Source organism: Sus scrofa, chromosome 4 (genome assembly GCF_000003025.6).
Source record: "Sus scrofa isolate TJ Tabasco breed Duroc chromosome 4, Sscrofa11.1, whole genome shotgun sequence".
In the NCBI taxonomy this organism is placed as follows: Eukaryota; Metazoa; Chordata; class Mammalia; order Artiodactyla; family Suidae; genus Sus; species Sus scrofa.
The window spans coordinates 93,205,708-93,219,383 of NC_010446.5; the positions used below are offsets into that span (position 1 = coordinate 93,205,708).

Sequence of the window (13,676 nt, forward strand, 5' to 3'; positions counted from 1 at the left end):
CGCGCGCCGAAGCCTTTGAGCGGAAGCAGCCCGAGCCGAGCGCCACCTTGCGGCCAGCGCCTGCCTCACAGCCCGCACACCGGACCTGAAAGTACAGGTATACAAACCATCACCCACAACAGAAAAAGCTACAACAGTTCGGAAAGAGCAAGACAGGGACATTCACCTTTGGCGACTTTTAAAGTTCAGCCTTCTTTGAGTATTACTGACATATAGTAATAAAAAAATACCCCTTGAACTGAGTTGCCCCCATGGAGCACTGCAGGCAACTCGGGTCGCCGCGGAGGTGCGGGTTCTATCCCCAGCCTGACTCAGTGTGTTAAAAGATTTGGCATGGCAGCGGATACGGCCATACATTTTTTTTTTTTAAATGTAAGGTAGCCCATTTAGAAATGTACAGTTGGATGAGGGTCTTTTAGATTTTTTATTATGGTAAAATATACACAATGTAAATTTCACCGTTTTAACCAATATTTTTTTGTTTTGTCTTTTTAGGGCTACACCCGAGGCATATGGAAATTCCCAGGCTAGGGGTCTAATCGGAGCTGTAGCTGCCAGCCTATGCCACAGCCACAGCAATGCCAGAGATGCAGCTGAGACCCACACCACAGCTCATGGCAATGCTGGATCCTTAACTCACTGAGCAAGACCAGGGATCAAACCAGCAACCTCATGGTTCCTAGTCAGATTCGTTTCTGCTGCAGCACAATAGGAACTCCATTTTAACTATTTTTAAATGTATTCTTCAGTGGCGTAAACTACATTCGTATTGTTCAATATTCACCACCATACATTTCCATAACTTTTTTATTATCTTAAAACAAAACTCTATACCCATTAAACTATAACCCCCCCTTTACTCCCTCCCTAGTCCCCAGTAAACTCTATTCTCCTCTATGAATTTGAAAACTACTTTAGGTATCTCATGTAAGTGGAATCACACAATATTTGTCCTTACAATATGTGTCTCGCTTATTCATTTAGTCTGATGAGTTTTGACGTATATGTTCATTTGTGTAACAACTACCCCAATAAAAATTAAAATATTTTCCCTCTCCTCAAAACTTCTCTTGGAGTTCCTGTCATGGCTCAGTGGAAATGAATCTGACTAGCATCCATGAGGACACAGGTTCAATCCCTGGCCTTGCTCAGTGGGTTAAGGATCTGGCATTGCCATGAGCTGTGGGGTGGATCACAGACGGGGCTTGGATCTGGTGTGGCTGTGGCTGTGGCTGTGGTGTAGGCTGGCAGCTGCATCTCCGATTCGACCCCTAGCCTGGGAATCTCCATATGCCTTGGGTGCAGCCATAAGAAGCAAGACAAAACAAAACTCTTGTGCCCCTTTGCAGGTAATACACCACCCACAACTCCATCCTTACTCCCCAACTCCAACCTATGAAATCTCTGATTTGCTTTCTGTCGCTGTAAATTTCTTTGTTCTAGAACTTCATATAAGTGGATTCATGCAATATGTATTGCTTTATGTCTGGCTTCTTTCATTTACCATAAGGCTTTTTGATAGTTCCTTGCTCCTTATCACTGCATTGCATAAAGATACCACAGTTTGTCTTTACACCAATTAAGGGGCTCTGGGTTTTTTTCCCTCCAGTTTTAGGTACTATGAATAAATCTACTATGAACATTCGTGTACAAGTCTTGTGTGAATATATCTTTTCGTTTATCTCTATAGCTGCTTAGAAGTGGGATTGCCGGGTTATAACCATTATGAATTCTTTATGCATTCTGGTTCCAAGTCCTTTGTCAAAAATATCTGTTGAGAATTAAAAATATGTGTCAAAAATATTGTCTCTCAGAATAGTCTCTGAGAGACAAGCAAGTATTGTTCAGTTTGGTGCTTCCAGAAGTGGAAGGTGAAGGGGTGGGAGGATCAGAGGGTGCTGCTGCTTTGGGGAGGGAAGGAGAGGGACAGGTTGGACGTTGCTTTTCCTGGCTTCGGCGTTACCAAAAGTCTCCAGCAGGGGGCAGCAGAAACCAGAACACAGATCCAGGGTCCGGAGGCCAAAGACCATAGAGCTGCAGCATGTCTGAGGCCTGAGGGGCCTAGAAAGCGGTCTGATCATCTCTTTACAGGAGTAAAGGAGAATGAGGACCAGAGAGGAGGAGCATGCGCGCCTCCCTGCTTCACCTGGCTCACTTGTTCTCATCCTTCCACATTCAGCTCAACTGCCCTTTCTCTGGGAGCCCTTTCCAGCCTCTGCCACTCCCTCCCCGGTCCACTCCTGCATGTGAAAGTTTAAGTTGCCCTCTCTCCCTAGACTCTCAGTTCTTCAAAGACTGGGGCCAGGTCAGAATCATCTTTGTGATCTCAGGGCCTGCCACAAAGTAAGTGCACCGCTAACATTAGAGTGAATAACTGCCACCCTATGCTATGCACTTCCAGGTCTGTGGACCCCAGCTGTGCCTCCAGGACCCAGCCCTGCAGCTGGAAGGATGGACAGTCCCTCTGTTGCCTCCCTGGAAGGTACAAGGGCGCCCAAGATAAGCTCCTCACTCAACCTTTTTTTTTTTTTTTTTTAACAGCACTCCATTTCATTTCTTTTCTTGTCTTTCCTTTTCTTTTCTCTCCCTTCTTTCTGTCTTTCTTTCTTTTTAGGGCCACGCTTACAGCATATGGAAGTTCCCAGGCTAGGGGTTGAATCAGAGCTGCAGCTGCCAGCCTACACCACAGCCACAGCAACGCAGGACTGGAGCTGTGTCTTCGACCTACACTACAGCTCACGGCAACACCAGATCCTTAACCCACTGAGCGAGGCCAGGGATCAAACCCGCATCCTCTTGGATACTAGTTAGGTTCAGTTCTGCTGAGCCACAGTGGGAACTCCAGCACTCCGTTTTCTCTTTGCCTGATGTTGAGCTGCACCCCACAGGCCTGCAAACCCTGTACTTGCCCAGCCTCAAGACAAAGAAAGAGCCCAGAGTCAGCAACAGAGACACTGATGGTTTAATAGATGGAAGATCTTAACAAGTCTGGAGCAAGGTCCCAGAGTGAGGGGTGGGTGGGGGTCGGAGGTTACCAGTTATAACATGGAATTGATTACAGGTTGGCTTATCGGTTACCAGGGAAACCAGCAAAGGGGCACACCCTTTTGATAAACTATTACAGTGGAGATAGTTGTGACCTAAAAATTAGAACAGTCACTAGCTGGGGTGGGGCATATACATAGGAATTTACTGATTGTGCTCTATGATTTTTTTATTTTTATTTTTATTTTTGTCTTTTGTCTTTTTAGGGCTGCACCTGCGGCCTATGGAGGTTCCCAGGCTAGGGGTCTAATCAGAGCTACAGCTGCCAGCCTATGCCAGAGCCACAGCAATGCCAGAGCTGAGCCACATCTGCGACCTACATCACAGCTCACAGTAACACCAGATCCTTAACCCACTGAGTGAGGCCAGGGATCGAACCCACAATCTCATGGTTCCTAGTCAGATTTGTTTCTCCTGTGCCATGACAGAAACTCCTGATTGGGCTCTATGATTAAGAGGGAAAGTCAGTCATAGGAGTAGGGTGCAGGGGAAGCAGAGACTGGTTGAGAAGGAGATATACAGACAGCAAGAGGACAGCCATCTTGGTGGCCTGATCATACACCTAGTGCCCAGGATACAAGGGAAATGACATCATAATGATACTGATGATAACTACTAACTTGTATTAAACAAAACCTTCTGATTCCTAAGCACTCTTTTAGGACCTTTATATGTTACAAGTTATTTAGAGAAGAAATACAAGTTTCCTGCCCTCAAAGAGCTCATGTGCTAACTGGGGAAAGAATCAATTTGGGTAGTTCCTGTCATGGCTCAGTGGTTAAGGAATCTGACTAGGAGCCATGAGGTTGCGGGTTCGATCCCTGGCCTCACTCAGTGGGTTAAGGATCCGGCATTGCCATGAGCTATGGTGTAGGTTGCAAATGAGGTTCGGATCCCACATTGCTGTGGCTCTGGCCTAGGCTGGCAGCTACAGCTCTGATTCGACCCCTGGCCTAGAAACCTCCATATGCCATGGGAGCGGCCCTAGAAGAGGTAAAAAGACAAAATAAATAAATAAATAAAATAAAAATAAAGACTATCTTTATAAAAAAAGTCAATTATGCATTCAGAGTCAATTAGTCATTCATTCGTGAATAAAGATTTGTTGAGCACCTATTATGTGCAGGCATAGGGGTTGGAGCCATGAATAAAATGGACAAAAATATCTGCCTGAATATCAAAGGGAAAAAATGGGAGAGTCCCCATCGTGGTTCAGTAGTTAATGAACCCCACGAGCATCCATGAGGACAAGGGTTCGATCCCTGGCCTTGATCAGCAGGTTAGGGGTTCGGTGTTGCTGTGAGCTGTGGTGTAGGTGGCAGACTCGGTTCAGAACCCGCACTACTGTGGCTGTGGCTGTGGCATAGGCCGGTGGCTACATCTCTGATTGGACCCTTAGCATGGGAACCTCCATATGCTGCAGGTGCCTCCCAAAAAAGACAAAAAAAAAAAAAAAAAAAAAAGGAGCTTTCATTTTAGTAGTAGTGCTGGTGAAGAAATGATAAACAGTATCCATAAAATCATGACACTTTCAATAATGATAAGTGAAAATATCCTGAAAAATAGAGAAAAACAAACCAGGAAGAATGACAGGGGGTCACTGCTAGGGGTACAGTTTTTGGAAGGGTGGGCAAGGAAGGCCTCACTGAAAAGGTGTCTTCCAGACCAAGCTGTAAATGAGGTGAGGAGGGAGCCACACAGACTCCTGGGAAGAGCATTCTGGACAAGACAAGAGCAAGGACGAAGGCTCTGGGGCCAGAGCATATGCCAAGTTCAAAGACGCCAGGAGACTGGAATCAGGTGAGTAGCAGGGAGCATGGTGGGAGATGTTGAGAACAGAGGCGGACTGGTGCTCAGATCTGCAGGGCCTTGTAGGCTGCAGCAAGGCTGCTAGATTTTGTCCTGCATGAGATGAGGGGCCACTGGAGGATTGGGGATGGAGGAGGAACATGGTTTAACACGGGTTTGGGGGTTTGTTTTGTTATTAGGACCACACCCACGGCATATGGAAGTTCCCAGGCTAGGGGTTGAATCCGAGCTGCAGCTGCCCGCCTACGCCACAGCCACAGCAAAGGCGGGATCTGAGCCCCATCTGCGACCTACACCACAGCTCAGGACAACGCCAGATCCTTAACCCACTGAGGGCGGCCAGGGGTGGAACCCGAGTCTTCGTGGATACTAGTCGGGTTCATTACTGCTGAGATGCAACGGGAACGCCTAACTCAGGTTTTGAAAGAATGGCTATTGTGTTGAGAAAAGGCTGTAGGGAGCACAGGTGGAAGCAGGGAGAGAGGGAATGAGGCCATGGCACTGGTCCAGGTGAGCCACGCGGTGGCCTGGACCCGCGGAGGCGCTGAGGAGTGCGTGGGCTCAGATCGCTGTGGCAGGTGCGAACAGGGAGTGGGTGCCTCTTCCCTCCAGGATGAGAAGGGGTTGCTGAGGATTCCCGGAGGCCTTGAAGGAATTGGAAAGGGCTGGACAGGACTCCTGGATCCAGCTTGCAAAGAGCGGCTCAGAGGTGAGCACGGGGCTGTCTCTGTCTTCTGAGTACACAACTCCTCGGGTTGGATGCCTGCGCGCGCACCTAGCGTGCCACTCCCTGCCTCAGCCACAGAGGGGCGCTCCAGAACACAGACACAGGGAGCCAGCGGCCTTGACCCCACGCAGCCCACAGTGGCGGTAGGAGCTGAGAGGTTGATAAGGTTCTCTCAGGAAAGCCCAAAAGGAGAAAGGCTGGCATGTTCTTGCAGCTCTCCTTGCCTCTCCAGCCAAGCTTGTCATAAATGCTTGGCAGTGACACTGATGACAGTGGTGAAGATACCCACTCATGGGGGGGTGCTCATCTTAATATGGGGGGAGGGGCTGTGAAATACAAACTGTGACCCCCCCATTGCCTACCTTCCAGTCTGGCCTCCTGTTCCTCCTTCAGGCTCCCAGTTCCCTGCCCACCCCCCACCTCCCGGGGGAGGGTCTCTGGCCTGAATTTACCCAAAGGCCCCCACCCCCTACGGGCCCCCTCCCAGCCCTGCCCATGGCCTGCCCGCCAGCCTGCCTGGCACTCAAGCTCTCTCCCCCACCCCCTCCACTCTAGCTGTAATCACAGCTCAGCCCAGACCGCCTCCCCCCCGTCCTGTGAATAATTGGGGCTGATTTAGGGGCTATCAGGGGAGGGGGGGGCTAATGGAGTTCGTGGGGGGCCGCCCTGGTGATGAGGGGAAGGTTGAGAGGCAATTAGCAGGGCTGACAGCCTCGGGAATCACCTAATGCGCCCGCCTGCCCGCAATAAGGGTTAGGGAAGGGTTGGGGGGGCTGCCCCACCCCCACATCCAGGGGTGGACTTGGACTTGAGGAGGCATCTTGGCTCTCCCTCAGCAGGGGGCTGGAGGACAGATAGCAGGAGGGACTTCCAGAAAAACAAGGGCAAGCTGGTGGGGGGGCGCACTATGGGGAGGAGGAGGCTGAAGGGGTGAGTCAGGAGGTCTTGGTCCTCCATAGCCCCCCACATCCCAACACAGACACACACACACACACACACACATACACACGCGCACAATGCCCCAGCTGAATCCTATCCCTCGCTGGGGACCAGCTCCTGATTAATACCAACATTATCCCTGAACACTCTCCCCTCCTGGCCTCCCTGTCATTAATTACCTCCTCGCCCAGCCCAGCAGAGGGGAAGTCAACTCCTCGGGGCACAAGGAACCGAGACTGACCCCCTGCAAGAAGCTCCTCCTGCTCCTCCTCCCTGCTTCCAAAGGAAAAGAGAAGAAAGGAATCTGGAGGGAGGGAGAGCATGCCCTCCTGTCCCCAGCTCCCCCACGTCTCCCTCTCCCAGGCTCTCGCCCCCCACCCTCCAGAGTCTTTGTGCAGTTTACGTTCCATCCCCGCCCTGCAGAGTGTCAGCAGGAAGCTGAAAAACCTCTGGCCAGAAGGGGGCCCCCCTGGACGAGGTAGACAGCAGATCCCTGAACCCCTTCTCCTGCCTACATCCCTTGTGACTTCAGGCTGGGAACCAGACTCTCTACAGACACGTGCGGAGAGCCAGGTTTACACACACCTGCACACAGGGACCGCCACCCACAAACGCAAAGCCAGACACACTGGGACCAAAGCCACCGTGGAGGTGGGAAGGGGTGACACCCTCCCCTGTGAGGTAGCACCGACCACCACCCATGGAATCACACCAGGAACATTCAGTCGGCTGCTTGGAGCGGGGCGGGTCAGGTGTCACTGAACAGCCAGTGTCAGTGGAGGAGGCTTTGCCTCAGCTGAATGTATATGAGCCTCAGGAGGGATTCCTGCTTTCCCTCTGTCTCCCTGCACCCCCACACACACACCCCTTAATGCAAAGGGTAGTGTACTGAAACCAAGCCCACGCCCACCCCAGCCGTCTGCCTGCCCCCGCCCCACCACACAGTCTGCTCCTTGCCCGGGGCGCCAAGCCCTGTCTCTCCCCTCAGCCCCTCTGCCTCCCCAGAGCACTTGCCTCCCAAACTGTGTCTTTGTGTGTCTTTCTTTGGGAAAACCCAGGCAGCCCAGCTCCTACTCAAGGAGAAGGGCTGGAGGCTCCGTGAGATTTGTCTGAGCCCCTCCCAGCACCCCCGTGAGCCCCGTTATAAGACCAAGGGAGCCTGGAGACCTGACAATCAATACCCCTCAAAGATGAAGATGCTAATAACTGTATCCCCTCTTGTCCTCCAACTCTTGCCTACATTAGCTCTGACCACAGGCCCCGGGCAGCTGGGACCTGCAGAGGGCGGACCTGCAGCTAAGTAACCCCTTCAGATCCAGGTGGCAGGCAGGAGGCTAGACAGAGGGAAGGACTTCCTGACACTCCAGAGTGGGAAGCCACAGGGATAAAGGATAGAAAGACCCAGAAGCATGTTTCCCACTCCTGGATGTATACACTGGGGACCTGACTTGGGGCCTGGGAGGATTCGTGACCTCAGAAGCACTCGACAGGGGTGCCAATGTCCATGTCTAATCCCTGAGGGCTGCCTGGAGGAGGTGAGCTAGGAGAGGAGTTCCCACTGGGGGGAATTAAGGGAATCGGGGGATGGGAGTTGATGGCAGTAGTGAGTGGGGGACACTCTGGCCCTGCCTTCCCTGCAGCACCCAGGGCTCATCCTCCACCAGGGCGGCTTGGGGCAGCCCAGAGACCTGCAGCCTGTGGGGTTTCAGAGGCGGGAGAAGCCCTCTCCTCACTCACACACTCCACAGCCAGGCTAGCCCTCTCTCTCACGCTGCTGCAACTGGAGGAGGTGGTGGAGCCAAGGGACAAGAATTTCTCTTCTGTGAGCTCCAGTCCCCCAAAACATTTCTCCTGCCAGCTTGGACTATCACCCCCCCTCCCCCAAAGACCAGGGTCAGGTCCAGGACTGAGGAAGCTCAAAGTCTGTCCTAGGAGAGAGAGAAAGATCTGGAAAAGGAGGAAGAAGAATGAGAAAGAGAGAGGAATGAAAATAGAAAACATTATGAGAAAAAGAATATATGTATATACATGGAGTTCCCCTTGTGGCTCAGCAGGTTAATGAACCTGACTAGTGTCCTTGAGGATGTGGGTTTGATCCCTGGCCTCGCTCAGTGGGTTAAGGATCCGGTGTTGCCATGAGCTGTGGTGTAGGTTGAAGATGAGGCTCAGACCCCACATTGCTGTGGCTGTGGTGTAGGCCGGCGGTTATATCTCCGATTCAACCCCTAACCTGGGAACTTACATATGCCATGGTTGTGGCCCTAAAAAAAAAAAGAATGTGTGTGTGTATATATACATATATATACGTATATGTGTGTGTGTGTGTGTGTGTGTACATTCAGCAGAAATGTATATATTCAGAAATTGACAGAAGATTGTAAATCAATGGTACTTTAATAAAAAAAATTTTTTTTTAAAAAGAAAACCAGACACAGCACCTACCACAGGCCAGGCCCCATTGGAAGAGCTTTACACATGAGACTTGTTTAAACCTCATAATGACCCTATTACTATCCGTATTTTATTTTTTATTTTTTATTTAATTTTATTTTTTACTTTTTTTTTTTTTGTCTGCCCCCTTGGCATGTGGAAGTTCCCAAGCCAGCAATCGAACCCGTGCCACAGCAGTGACAATGCTGGATCCTTAACCTGCCGAGCCTCAAGAGAACTACTCATTTTTTATTTTTGACCTGCATCTGTGGCATGCAGAAGTTCCTGGGCCAGGGATCAAACCCGAACCACAGCAGCAACCGGAGCCACAGCAGTGATAACACTGGATCCCTCACCTACTGAGCCACCAAGGAACTCCTGTTACCTGCAGTTTATAGAGAAGGACACTTAAGGTACAGAAAGGTTGAGTAACTTGCTCACTATCACACAGCTGCTGGCAGGTGCAGAACCAGGCCCTCTGGCTGCAGAGCCTAGAAGCTTAACCTCCAGGGAACTGAAACCTGGAGAAAGAGAAGGGGCTCAGGGGGTGGGAGGGGTGCTGAAAAGCTCTGTCTTGGGCCTCAGTCCGAGGGAGGACTCAGAGTAGAATACACTGCCCCACGGCTCTGTTCCGCATCGGGTGCTCTCTGCTTTTTTCTCTGTGCCTGTGCACAGACCTCTTGGCTTCTCTGCTCTGTTTCCTTCTCCCTCTTTCCTCTACGTGGACTCCTCCAGCAGCTCTGGTTCTGTCTGTCTCTGTCTCTCCTGGCTCCAGGTCTCTATCCTTGTTACTGCCCCAGAGCCAGAACTGCTGAAACTTTCCATCTCAGCACTGGAGAATCTATCAGAGCCAGGGCAGGAGCGCCCTCAGAGAGAGAGAGCCAGTCAAGGAGGAACCTGATCCTGGGAGCCACAGAGTCACTTCACTGCCCCCTGGGAGCCTGGACTGCCTGAGGGTTCAGCCTGGCTCTAGGCTGAAAGTTGGGATTGCAGGAGTTCCCATTGTGGCTCTGTGGGTGATGGACCTTACTAGTATCCATGAGGATGTGGGTTCAATCTCTGGCCCCACTCAGTGGGTTAAGGGGCTCTGGCCCCTCCTGGGACTGTCAGCCCCTGTCTCATCGAACAGCCTTTAGGAATTGGGCAAGACAAGCTTTCTCCAGCTGGCATTAGAGAGCCCAGGGCCTACAGGGTCTGGAATTTTCTCTAGGATCTCTCTTCAGCTTGGGGGCTCAAGGGGACACAGGACAGGACATTCTCCACCCAGGCTGCCCCAGCAGTCTGCCTGCACTGTTCCTGGAAACTCGAACAGATGCTCTGCTCTCCTGTCGGGAATCTAGCTCCCTGAGGGAGCAGGCGGGAAGGAGGCAGAGGCTGGTTAGGAAGGCTGAGGGGGTCAGGCTGGACTCCTGGGTTCTGTAGGGAACCCATCCACGCACCAGGGGCCCCTGGGAGCCACACCGGCTTTTGCACACTGATACCACTGATGCCTTCTCTCCAGAGCCCTATGGAGGAGCTGGCAGGAGCTTCCTTAGAGTGGGGAGTTTTGGGTTCTTTCCTCAGTGCTGGGTGGTTGTTTTTTGTTTGTTTGTTTGTTTGTTTTTATATGGCTGCACCTGCAGCATATGGATTTTCCCAGGCTAGGGGTCGAATCAAAGCTGTAGCTGCTGGCCTACACCACAACTACAACAACGTCAGATCCGAGCCACATCTCGGCTACAGCACAGCTCACAGCAATGCTGGATCCTTAACCCACTGATCAAGGCCAAGGATCGACCCCAAATCCTCATGGATACTACTTGGATTCGTTTCCACTGCATCATAATGGGAACTCCAATGCTAGACGTTCTTGAAGTACCCGCCACCTCTTCTGAGCCTCTGTCTCCCAACCAAGGCAGCGTTCTCTGAGAGGGAGGGGGAGGAGGGGTGCCTATGCCAGATCCAGGGGACTCACATTTCTGATCCCTTTGGCCTCAGGTGGCTGTCCCTGTCCCAGCACTCCATGGGTCCTCGGGGCCCCATTCCTTTGATCCCTGCAAGCGTTCATCTCAGCTGGTTGCTTGGCCCCTGGCGTGTACGTGTGTGTGTGTGTGTGTGTGTGTGTGTGTGTGTGGCAGTTGGCAGGGCAGGGGTGGGAGCTAATGGACTTGGCACAGCCAGGAGGTAATTAACAGGGAGGAGGAACGTGCCATAGTGGGGTGGAGGGGAGCGCTGTTAATGATAATGAGATCCAGCATTTACAAGTGGAAGGTGCTGTGTGTGTGTGTGTGCGCGCGTGTGCGCGCACGCACATGCGTGCGCGCCTGTTTGTACGTACATGCCTGGCTGCGTGGGGTAGGCCATTGTGCCTGTCAGTGTGCTCATCTGCATGTCCATCAGTGAGGGGGAGGGACCAGGGGGCCTTTTAGGCCACAAAGCTGGCATTGTGAGGGTTAGCCCCCTCCTCTTCCCCCAGGACGAGGTCCCAGGGCCCCACCCAGCTCAGAGCGACTGGCTTCAACTCCTGTTCCTAGATCAATGAAAACTATCCAGTTCCCTCTCCCATGCTCTCTCGGAATTTTCCTCTCCCTGTCCTAACCTTGCGCCCAGAACCCCTCACCTCACCTGCCCAGATTTTCCAGCAATACCTACAGCTGTGGTTTTAAGAGCCTCTGAGGGCATGATGCTTTCGACCTTGGAATGGCTCCATGGGCCCTGACGGATTCCTTCCGCTACCTCCAGCCCCTCTGCTTCAATGATGCTCAATGTGGACCAAACCCCGGGTCCCCTGTGTCTCTACCCACAGAGTCTCCAAGGCCCAAAGTGTGTCCCACCTCCCTCCTCAGCCCTGAGGAGAGGCTCAAGGGGCAGAGGAGGAAGTGAGGATGGGGCTGTGGGCGAGACAGAAAGCACCCGCCTGCCCCAGGAGTCCATCCTAGTCTCCAGGACTCTGATTCAGCTGCCTGTCCCATCTGCATGTGTTTCCGCCACTCCTCTGTGCCTCTGTTTCTCCATCCGTGTCTCTATCTTTCTCCTTCTCTGTGCCCTCTCTGTGGACTCTCAGCCTGTCTCCACATCTGTAGGTCCTGTCCCTCTCTCTGTCTGCATTGCACCTGTCTCTGAGCCCACCTGTTGGATCTGATCCCCTGACCCTGTCTCTCCCAGCATCTTCTGCCCCCCTCTCCCCCGAGTCTCTTCTCTTGCTTTAAACTCTCCCTTTGGGGGGGCAGTGCCGCCCCAGTCCCGCCCATCCTAGGGCCTGAGAGGAGGGCCTATGAACTTGGCCCTTAGGGACCAGACCGACCCCCCGCCCCATCAATCAGCCTGCAGCCCCAGGTCAGACCTCTATTAGCAGTAACCAGCCTGGACAAGAGGCAGACACCACTGGGATAGGCCTAGGGGTGATAAGACCCAGATTGAATCACCGGGAGGGTTGGGGGGGAGCTGGGCATTCAGGGACATGAGACAGCCACACCATTAGCCCTGAGGAGCCATGGGGAGTGTGGGTTATTGCAGGAGCTGGGCAGGTGATTGGAAGTGATGGGCCTGAGGGTGGGGGAAACGGCTCCTCCAGGGAGAGGAAGATGGGGGCAGGGCCCAGGTCCTGGGGAGGGAACCACCCAGCCTCGGAGCTGACAGAAGCCTCGGGCCAGGCGGTAAGGCCATTGGTGACAGAGAGGAAGGGTGAACCTACCTCTTCTCTCGAGCAGGGATGGGGAGATGGCTCTGTCCTTTGGAAACAGCCATCTTGTTTGATCCCTGGCCTCCAAGTGCTGATCTCCAAGCACATAGAGACAAGAAGAGTAACAGAGGGTCCTGTTTCCCTTACCTGTTCCTTTTTTTGTTTTTTTTTTTTTTTTGGTCTTCTTAGGGCTGCTTCTGTGGCATATAGAGGTTCCCAGGCTAGGGGTCCAATCGGAGCTGTAGCCAACTGGACTACACCACAGCCACAGCAATGCCAGATCCGAGCCTTGTCTGCGACCTACACCACAGCTCACAGCACCACCAGATCCTTGACCCACTGAGCAAGGCCAGGGATGGAACCTGCATCCTCATGGATGCTAGTCAGATTCATTTCCACTGAGCCACGATGGGAACTCTTCACCTATTCTTTTATCCTGCTCCTTCCCTGCCCCTGCCACACACACACACACATGAATGCACATGCCCGCATGCTCTCTCTCTTTCTTTCTTTTCTTTTCTTTTTTTCTTTTGGCTATTTTTTTTTTTTTTAGCTTTTTTTTAGGGCTGCATTCATGGCACATGGAGGTTCCCAGGCTAGGGATCTTATCGGAGCTACAGCTGTCGGCCTACGCCAGCCACAGCCACGCAGGATCTGAGCCGCATCTGCGACCTACACCACAGCTCACAGCAACACCGGATCCTTAACCCACTGAACAAGGCCAGGGATCAAACCTGCATCCTCCTGATTCCTACTCTGATTCGTTTATGCGCCCCGACAGGAACTCCCCTCTCTCTCTTTCTTACTGTGTGCTTGCTCTATTCTGGCCGCATCAATACAAGGAAGGACCCAGGCTTCCGTCCTGTCCACCACAATCTCTGACTTCCATCCCTCCCACTGCAGCCCCAGCCTTCCTGAACCCAAAATACAAAGATAGGCAGTCGGAGTCTGAAGATCTGGAAAGCTCAATTTGAGGCTGCCTAACCACCAGGCGAACAAGATGATCATGGGACAGGGAGGCAAACCACAGCCACAAGGCGGAGGTGACAGCTGCATGGAGTAAGG

The 13,676-nt window shown here is 52.3% G+C and overlaps 1 long non-coding RNA gene across 1 annotated transcript; it reads left to right on the forward strand.

The window, feature by feature from the left end:
- LOC106510126 lies at nucleotides 4,497-13,602 on the forward strand. The gene is made up of 3 exons (XR_002343414.1): nucleotides 4,497-4,845; nucleotides 5,467-5,563; nucleotides 13,515-13,602. It is a non-coding gene; the product is annotated as an uncharacterized LOC106510126 (long non-coding RNA).